This window comes from Brachyistius frenatus, unplaced genomic scaffold, assembly GCF_029030835.1.
Source record: "Brachyistius frenatus isolate BFR_SWC_R1_liver_20210118 unplaced genomic scaffold, ASM2903083v1 Contig_180, whole genome shotgun sequence".
Classification (NCBI taxonomy): Eukaryota; Metazoa; Chordata; class Actinopteri; family Embiotocidae; genus Brachyistius; species Brachyistius frenatus.
Genome location: NW_027210779.1, coordinates 14,072 through 23,956, shown reverse-complemented (window position 1 = coordinate 23,956; position 9,885 = coordinate 14,072).

The following is a 9,885-nucleotide window of genomic DNA, read 5'->3' as shown; positions in this document are numbered from 1 at the left end:
TGTGCATTTACTGAAGCACAATTTCAAGGTATTGAAGTTTTTCCATTTGATGCTACGTTATACTTCTACTCTATATTTCAGAGGTAAATATTGTACTTTCAACTCCCAATACATTTATTTGACAGCTTCAGATACTTTCCAGATGAAGATTTTACACAATAAAGCTGTTTAAATACAACATTGTTCAAGATTTAACCAGTGTTTTCCAACTTGTTTGTCTTCTGATGTCTTTAAAAAAAAATCTGTGGCGTTACCAGCTCCGTTATACAGGTATTTTTCCCTCTTAATTTCTTGCGTAGTGTCATTTAAATAAAAGTTCAAACAATCCAATATGTCCAAAAATGAAAAATTACATCAAACACACACACACACACACACACAAAAAAATCAAATTTCAAAACTCTTGTTTTTTCTTTTTTTCCTCTAAAACTGTATATGAAGTAGTTCAAACTAACTCCACCTGCATCAGCTGAAACAGTTACATATTCTGCTCACACACTGATGCTTCTTATATACAGTATGACATATTATATATGATGTCATGTATATAATCAGTGATAGGAGAAGTATTCAGGTACTTTACTCCATTAGCAGTACTAATACCACATAAATTCCACTAATGTAAAAGTCCTGCATTCAAAACCTCAGGTAAAAGTTTTATCTGCAAAACGTAAAAGAAACTAGCAACTAAATCTGCCACACAAATAAGTAAAACGTATTATATTCAGAAGTATAAAGGTGCATAAAACCGGAAACTTACAAGTAAACTAGAAATACCTCAAATGTACACTTAAGTAAATATATTTAGTCATTTAGTAAATATGATAATATATCAACCAGAGGGAACAAACCAGGACATACTTCACTTATACTTTACCTACATGTTGCTGCACCGATGTACTTTTTTTTACTTTAATACTTTAAATACATACAATACTTATGTACATTTGCTTAAGTAGGACTTTTCATGCATAACTTTTACTTGCAATGCAGTATTTTTTTTTTTTTTTTACATTGTTGTATTGTTACTTTTACTTAAGTAAAACAATCTGAATACTTCTTCCATCATTTCCACTGTAAAAAAAAAAAAAAAAAAAAAAAGTTTGTATTTATTTATTATTTGACGTGAGCTCAGTGTAGTTTCACAAAGCGGCCAGTAGGTGTCGCTGTTAGATCTCACGCTCCTTCAGATACGCAAAATAACAGGTGGGGGGGTGCAGAGTTGCACGTTTCATGAGTCTGTGTCCTTAATTTGAGGATTTAACGCCCGACGGTACTTAAAATAAAATTATATTGTCCTTAAAACACTTCGTGATACAGAAAAATACCGGTAAGTGTAATTTTGAAGCAGAAGCTACTCCACGTTAGCCCCAGTGTATGACGTTAATGTAGCTCAGAGACGTGTTAAATCATTTAAAAAATAATTAAAACAACATTTTAATTAGCACATTTCTAGGCTGTTGTTTGCAAAAGAAGTTGTTGGTGTAATTTTTGTCGGAATATTTGCGTCGCCATATTTTTGCTGCTGATATTTCGCGCAATAGCTCCGAGTTGTTAGCTTGGACTTCGTTAAAGGAAATGATGGAGAAAATATTTTGTGTAATTAATACCACGCGGCCTAAAGAAGGCAGCTAAGGTTAATAGAAAGAAGAATTAATTCAATTTATTCGTAAAAAAAAATAAAATAAATTTGTTTAAAGATTTAAAAAAAAAAAAAAAAAAAAAAAGTAAAGTCGCGTGAAGTTCACGAGCTCATCGCGCGAGAGTTGGTGAGCTGTCCAAAACAAACGCTAAGCTAAGTGCTAGTTGCGTCCACATTATTTCAGTCACAATCATAACAAGACCACAAAACGAGTTTTAAATGTTTTAACTGTTTTAACAACCAGGAAATGAGCTGATTTTTCTCAGCTAAAAATTCATTCTGCACAATGTTATTGTGCAATAGATGATATTTTGTGTTTTTTTTTTTTTTTTTTTTAATCACAATAATTTGAACCATCTTCCTTCATTCAAAGCTTTTCCTGTCCATATTTTTTTTTTTTTTTTTTTTTTGGCCCCAGCTCCCTATGAGGACATGCAGAGGTACTGGTGGCCCGGTTATGAGACGCAGCTTCTTGGAGAGCTGCAGAAACAACAGAACAGCACCTGGTTCTGTGACACCCTGCTGCAAGCTGAGGGTGAGACGGGGACCACAACAACACCAGATGATTAAAAGAAAAAAAGATTTAAACATGAAGGAAATACGTGATTAACTCCTCCAACTTCTCCTCTCGGTGCAGGCATCTCCGTCCCGGCCCACGGCTGTGTCCTGGCAGCTCTCAGCCCCTACTTGTCTCAGAGGCTGTCCGCCTCCCCGACTCCTCCGTCCGGAGAGAGGCGCCAGCTCCGGCTGCAGGCTGTGAAGGCCGAGACCTTGCTGAAGCTGGTCGGGCTGCTGTACTCCGGGGAGATGGCGGTCAAGAGAGGCGGAGAGCAGAACGACGTGCTGGCGGCAGCCCGCCAGTTTGGGATCGCAGACCTCGCCGAGGGACCGAAAGATGCGCGGACGAAGGACGGCGAGCTCCGGGAGAAGAGTCGCAGTCCGTGGAGCCGCAGGGAGAACGGCTTTCACGCAGAAGTAGACGGCAGGAGGAGGCAAGAAAGCCTGCAAGTTCAGACCGAGACGGCCGGAAGGAAAGATGAAACTTTTAAAAGGAGAAGTCGTGTTTCCAGAAGCACGCAGACTGTTCACGTCGGAGGAAAGTCGGGCCGAACCAAACCTCCGATCCCGGAGGCTGCGTCCTCTCAGAGCGAGGAGGAGTTTTCTGTCTCTTTGCAGCCCCCAAACATCCCTCTGGACAAACAACGTAGCGTCACAGCTTCCCCGACCGTTCCCACCGATGGAGACGCCGCATTTACCAGCGTAACAAATCCCACGTCAACTTTGTCCAGCGATGATTCGAACTCCCCGAGAGCTGAAGAAGAAAACGCCCGCCGGGAGGCACCTGATTCTGGGGGCCGCGTGGAGGCGACGGTTGAGGAAAGGATGCGGCCGGAGGACGGAGGAACAAACGGAGGAAACGCGGAGGAGGACGGCCGGGTCGACGGACGTGAGATGTCGGCAGATGAAAGAGGAAAATGGACGGAGACGAGGCTGACGCACGCCTGCGCTGGGATGAAGAACATGAACAATATGAAGAAGATGCAGCAGGATACGGACACCAAGACTTCTGTCCGGGTAAGACATCGTAAATATTCTCTCAGAAAGTAATCTGGACTAAATTCTCTTTCGCTGCGTTTACATAAATCCTTATTGGCAAATTAGGTGAGATTACAAATTAATTGTGTTAGTAAAATGTAAAAATCACACCTCTGCAATAAGGCAAAATAATAAAAAAAAAAAATTACACGGCTGATCTGCAGATTGTTGATTTGCAAATTTGCAGCCTTTGTTTATGATAATACAACTTTATTTTTGTAGCTTTTGTTAAAACAGAATTACAAAGTGATTTACAAAAGAAATAAAAGCATCAAAATCAATATGATTTGGAGATTTTATATTTTTTTGGATAAACTTCAGTCTCATGAACTGATTTAAAGGATAAAATAATTCAGACCACAAACCCTCGAAAGGCACACTTATGGAAATATGTTTTTATGAGGGGCATTTAAAAAGAAGACGAGGAGCTCAGGGACGTTGTTTGAGAAGGACGTAGACTGTGGGATGGCAAATATTTCGACCGCAAACTGCAACATCCCCTTTTCAAGTTAATAATAATCAACTTTATTTGTATAGCACCTTTTATACAAGAAATGCAGCTCAAAGTGCTTTACAGCAAGAAAATGACTTCCAGTGTTTGACATAAAAACAAGATATCAAGGAACATTTAAATATATAAAAAAGAAATTAGATGCATGAGAAACAGATAAAATGAGTGTAAAGAGATATGTTTTGAGCTTTCTTTAACAGTATTAACTGAGCAGCTTCCCTGATATCTAACAGGTAGTTTGTTTCACAGTTTTGGAGCCGAAGTGACAAAAGGCTTGAATCCCCAAGTTGTCACATCTCTCATTTTCTGTCACCTCTCTTTTTGCCTGTTGTTTAACAAATCCTCAAAACTTTCACAGATGTCCAACTTTAATGAACTTTTTTTTACGTTCTTGTTCCTGAACCAACCTTCAGTGTGATTTTTCTTTTACAGATAATCTTTCGGCCTAATTAGAGATCCTGTTGTTTTGTTTGCGACCTGCTGCTGAAGAGAAATGACTCACTTCACCGTCAAGGAAAAAAACCCTTCGGGTTTCACTCCAACCTCTGTTGTCTAAACGTTTGAGTCATGTCTCCGTTTGCCCCGAAGCGCCGTCACGACTTTCAGAAATGGAAAAGAATATTCGAAGATTTCGTTTTATGGCAGAATTGACGACTTGTCTTCATCCACGATGTGTTTGTGGTGTCTTCAAACTGTCACAACAAACAAACAAAAAAAGCCTCTTTTTTTTTTTCTTTTTTCGTCCCCTCATGTCATCGCCTCGGCGTTTCGTCTCCTCTGTGCAGATGAGGCTGAGGAGGACGACTGAAGGAACCGAGTGGGAGGTGGTGAACGCACAAGACGCCGATGAGACGGTTTCAGCTATCAACTGCCTGACCGAGGTAGAGAAATGCAACAGAGTCTTTTACGGTGGTTTAATTGGATGATTTTCATGTATTGTGGAAATTCATTCACTACAATTAAGAGGCACTTCATCTGCAGAGTTGCAATAGAGGCTCAGTAATTAGTCTCGGTGACGTCTGGCAGTCAAGATAACATTTACTCTCATGGAGGCATCGAGGTCATAAAGTGGTACACAGTTTATGGTAATAAACTTTTATTTTGGAGTTAATTGCGTAACTAAATTACCTCCAAACCAAGCGACAATGTTGGATTTAATTAACTTAGCAATCAGCACGGCAGCACAGTGTTTGTCTGTGATAATGATTTTAATTTGAACTTTATTTTGGAGCTCAGCCAGCTCTCTCTTACTGTTGCGAGAGCTCACAGATTAAAAGTATGACGAACCAAACGACTAGGATTTTGTTAGTTGAATCGGATTTTGGCTGTTTAATACGAAGATTTGACAATAAGTTCCTTTTTTAATTTTTTTTTAATTTACATAAACTGTAAAATGACCATAAACCCTAAAAAAAAAAAAAGCACCTGAAGAATCTCTGTCGAATGAGGCGTCTTGATTTCGACCTTCAAGTTTGGCGAGTTGTTTCCAGCTCGCGTTGCAAGAAGTGAACGGTCGTATGATGCAAATGTTGAAATCATTTCATCGCCTCGAGCTCGATAGACAGCAGGTCTGTTTCATCATGCGCTCCGCCGCAGACATAGTAATTACCCTTCAAGGAAGCTTTGCAATCATCATCATGAATAGAAGATAAAATGATATTAGAAATAGATTATTGACATATAGAAAAAAAAATCTAAAGTGACAAAAATATATCAAATATGAAAAAGAAATCACATAAATGAAATATTTCTCCAGCTTAAAAAGGCCGAGAGACTAGAATTGATAAAAACATGTTTACCAGCTTTGATTGGAATTGAACATATCCAGAGAATTATCAGGCTTTTAATTTGAACATGAAAAATTGGGGAAAATCATTAAAAAAAATTTTAAAAAAATGTGGCAATCTTAAAAATGCTTTAAATGCAAATTGCAGCACAAACGTGATAATTGTTTGGGGGGAATCTGGTGCGTAAGATCTGCAGTTCATTTATTTTTTCTTCATTCTTGTTTTCATCGAAAGTATTTTTTGGTGAGCTTCAAATAAAAGTTTTAACATTATGGACAAAAGTGTGTTTTACAGCACATTTCAAAGGGAATAACTTTTAAACTGCATGTACCGAAGGGTATACGAGGGGAAAAAAAAGAGAGAACCACTGAAATATCTTAAAGTTGAACAGCTGCAAGAAGAAAAATAGAAAGTTTGAGGTATTTGAGGTGAATTATTTTCAAGGCAACTTTTTGCATTTTTTTATTTTGAATAATTGAATGTTTATCACACTAAAGTTGCCCCATTAATTGATGTGTGACCTGTGACTCATCTTTTCAATAGTTTTTCTCCGACATAACGGGACAGTTCGACCCGGACGAGGTGCGACCGCCCCCCTTCACCGTCCACATGTCCCCACTTCAGAACCCAGAGAATCCTCGACCGGCTCCCGTCCGCTCCCCCGAACGAACAGAGCACCCCAACACGACCTTTGACCCCCCGCCGCCGCCCGCCGCCGCCGCTCTCCAACGGCTGCTACCCTCCAGACCGAAGCGGCGAGCTGGAGCCGGCGGCGCTCGGCCAGCCTCAGGGCTGCGCGGAGGAGACCGACGAGCAGATGGAGAGGCTGTTGGAGGACATCATGATCGGCCTGAACATCCTGCCCGGCTTGGAGACGGGCCGCGAGGAGTCGCAGCCGAGCCGCGACGCGGCGCCGACCGTCTGTCGGGTCTCGGAGAACGAGGCGGGCCGCAGTCGGGTGAACGGCGTCGTCGGCGCCGCGGGATGTTTGTTCTTCCAGGACCTGGAGGCTCCGAGTGGAACCTCATCGACACAAACAGGTCGGGACTTTTGCTCTTAATGCATTTTTTTTTCTTAATCGTAAAAGAAAAAGGTTTTATGAACTACAATTGAAGAGATTTTAATTGTCTATCAGGCTATTTGGGGAAAACCTTCCACATTTGTTTAGTCATTCATCTCATGTTTTATTTTCATTTTGATCCTTCCAGTGGATCTGTGAAATACTAATACTACACTTTGAAACATGCAGGCGACCTACTAAAGCCCGAGTATGTGTCATCAGATTGCATGTTATGATTTTACTGTCCTGCAGCTCGAACTGTGGAAAAATATTGCTTTAAAAATGTGTGTAAACAAGAATCGATCGTATAAAAATCTGCCTGTTTCTTACCGCGGACTGAAGTGTTTGAATAGTTCAGTTTTATATTTTCCATTTTACAGTCTGCTAAAGTGTCAGCGCGGACGTAAGGAAAGCAAAAACACTGCAAATGTATTTATTTGATCGCCTCAGCAGTCCAACTTCAACCCGACTTCAGTGTCTCCGACTCCTCCTCGTCAGACCTTTTCCTCTCCGAACCTCCACTCTGAACCCGAACCGCCTCAGATTTGGTGATTTCAGACGGACTGACGCTCCTTTTCCCACCTGTTGCGCAGGTACCTCTCGTTGCTTCGCGGCTCAGAACCCGGCCGGGTATCCAGATGTTGTGATCCAGCAGCAGCTCCTCCCTCCTCGGTACGACCCGGCGGTCCGACCTTCGGTGCGAAGCGACGGACCGAGCTGCCGGGCGACGCCGCCGTCCTCGAGCTCTCAGCATCCCGAAGCCGCGGCGCCACGATCCGTCGTCGCCTCGGATTTCTTCCCCGGCGGGCAGAAACTTTACTTCCCAGCTTTCCAGCAAACGTCCTCGCGGGACGACCGGTACGTCCTTCAGTTTCTGCCGCTGACCGAGACGCAGCCCGAGCACGCTGTCCCCTCGCAGTGCGCGGACGACATGCGGCTCCCTCCGTGTCTGTCTCCGCTGGGGTCTCGTGCCTCCAAACGTCCGCCTCTCCCCGGCAACTCGACGAACCCTCGCAGTGACTTCCAGCAGCCGCCGTCGTTATTCAGGCGACCGCTGCTCGCAGAAAACCCGGGAACGCTGCAGTTTCCTCTCAGCGCCATCACGGAAAACAGAAGTGCGTCTTCACCGCGGGACGCAAACCACCGATGGAGGTCGAAGCAGCGGCAGGAACCGAATCAAACTGAGTCTTTCGCCGCGAACGGGGCGGAAAAGAGGAGAACGAAATCTGACACCAAGAAGACGAAGAACAGTTTAAAAGCCGAGGCACCTAAAAGGAGGAAGAGGAGGACGAAGGGCTCAAATCAAACACGGGACGGTTCGATTTTGGGACGCAAAGACTCGAAGGGCGACGACGGCATCAAGAACTTTTGTCCCGCGAGTTTGTCGAGCGGCAACGTGCCGCTGAAGGAAAGAGAAATCATCAGCGGGTCGTCCGTCTCGGAGAGTGTCGCGGAGAAAACCGGAGATCTCGGTACGCAGCGCGGTCGGATCGGAACCAGGGGCCTCCTGAAAACGTCCCGAGACCCGGCGAGCAATTCGCATTCCTCCGTGTCCACACCCGTCGTCTGCAGAGTGAAGATCGCGAACGAGGAGAGCGTCGTCTCGCTCCCGAAGAGGAAACGAGGAAGACCGCCGAAGAGAAAGCACGAAGAGAACCGGGACGACGTTCCCGCCGTCGCCGGAAAGAAGAGCCACGACGTGGAAAGCGACAGAAGGACGAAGCGGAGGAGCCGACGCGAAGAGGAGAAAACTCCGCCGAAGGACGCCGTGAAAACCGAACGCGACGACGACGACGGAGCGAGCAAACGGCCGCGGACGGCCTCCCCGGAGGAGTTTCAGAAGCTCGTCAAACGACGGCACTCGAACAGCAGGAAGTCGAAGGAAAGCCGGGAAGCGGACGAAGCCGCGAGAGACGGAGGACGAAGATCGAAGGCTAACGGAGACGAAACACCGGAGGGGTCGGGGGAGGAGCCGGAGACGGACGTCGACGTCGAAGAGACGGGAAGCGGAGAAGGAGTCGATAAACATCTCCGTCGACTCGTCGGGACATCTGCAGCCGAGGACGGAAAGTCACGGAGAGACGAAACGAGCAGCTCGAGCAGTTGGGAAGACGATCGGGTGGAAGAAGAGCGGCCGATGAAGACTCTCGACGAAGGTACGAAAATGTGGTGGTTTGTTTTTTTTTTCTTCGATCCGGACGAGTTATCGTTTTTTAATTGTTTTTATTTTGCAGACCGTTAAAACAGCAACACGTGCTGCGACTGCAGCGGTTCGTACACAGAAGAACCGACACGTTTAATAAAGTGTTTCGTGCGTTTCGTTCGAGACGGCGGGAATTTAACCTCCACAAACGAAGGGCACGTTTCTTTTTGGTTTTCAGACATTTTCGCTGCCGTTTTAAGCTCACGAGAATTTCAGTTGTTTTCCATTTTGTGAGCATCTTCGTCCAATCGAGCGTGAGGTTTGTCTACGGGTGTCCAGTTTAACGAACAACGTGGACGCACGTCAACACGTCGAACATCTTAAAGAATCCCTCAAAGCAGCCGTCCTGTTTATAACTTTTAATGCCGAGCAAAAAAAAAAACAAACTAAAACGTGTTCAAAAAGTTCATTCATTAAACGCTCTGTCAAAAAACAGTTTCTACATTTGCGCCTCCAAACTCACACACCACCAGTGAAATTCTAATTAACAATGCAACTGTAATATGATTATTAATATTGATACCAGTTGTGAAATTGCTGTAACATTTTCTGAGACTGTGAAAAACTGGTTTTCAGTTCTACTGGCAAATAAATGAAGGTCTCTTCCCCCAAAACAATAAGCGTGACTGAACTCAAAGAATTAAACAAACAAACAAAAACAACCTGCTTTTGTATAAATAAAATCTCAGTTCCTGTGAATCCGCCGTCTTCCTCTTCTTCTTCTTCTTCTTCTTCTTCTTCTTCTTCTTCTTCTTCTTCTGCAGGTACGTGGTGTGCAGCAGCAGGATCGGCGGCGGCGGCGGCTTCGAACCGCGTCTCGCGAACCCGCGACCCCGAGAGACCCGAGCCGCTCCGGTCAGCGACCTCCGGCTGGTATAAAGAAGAAGAAGAAGAGGAGGAAGAGGAGGAGGAGAAAGAGGATGAAGAGGAGGTGGACGTCATGTTTTACTCTCCGGGAAACGTTCCTCAGACCGGAAAACGCGAGGACGGACTCCGCCACGCGGACGCGACCGCGGACGAAGACGAAGAGGAGGTCGACGTGACCGGAGACGAGGCGGAGTGACGACGTCGGCGTTTTTTGTTTTT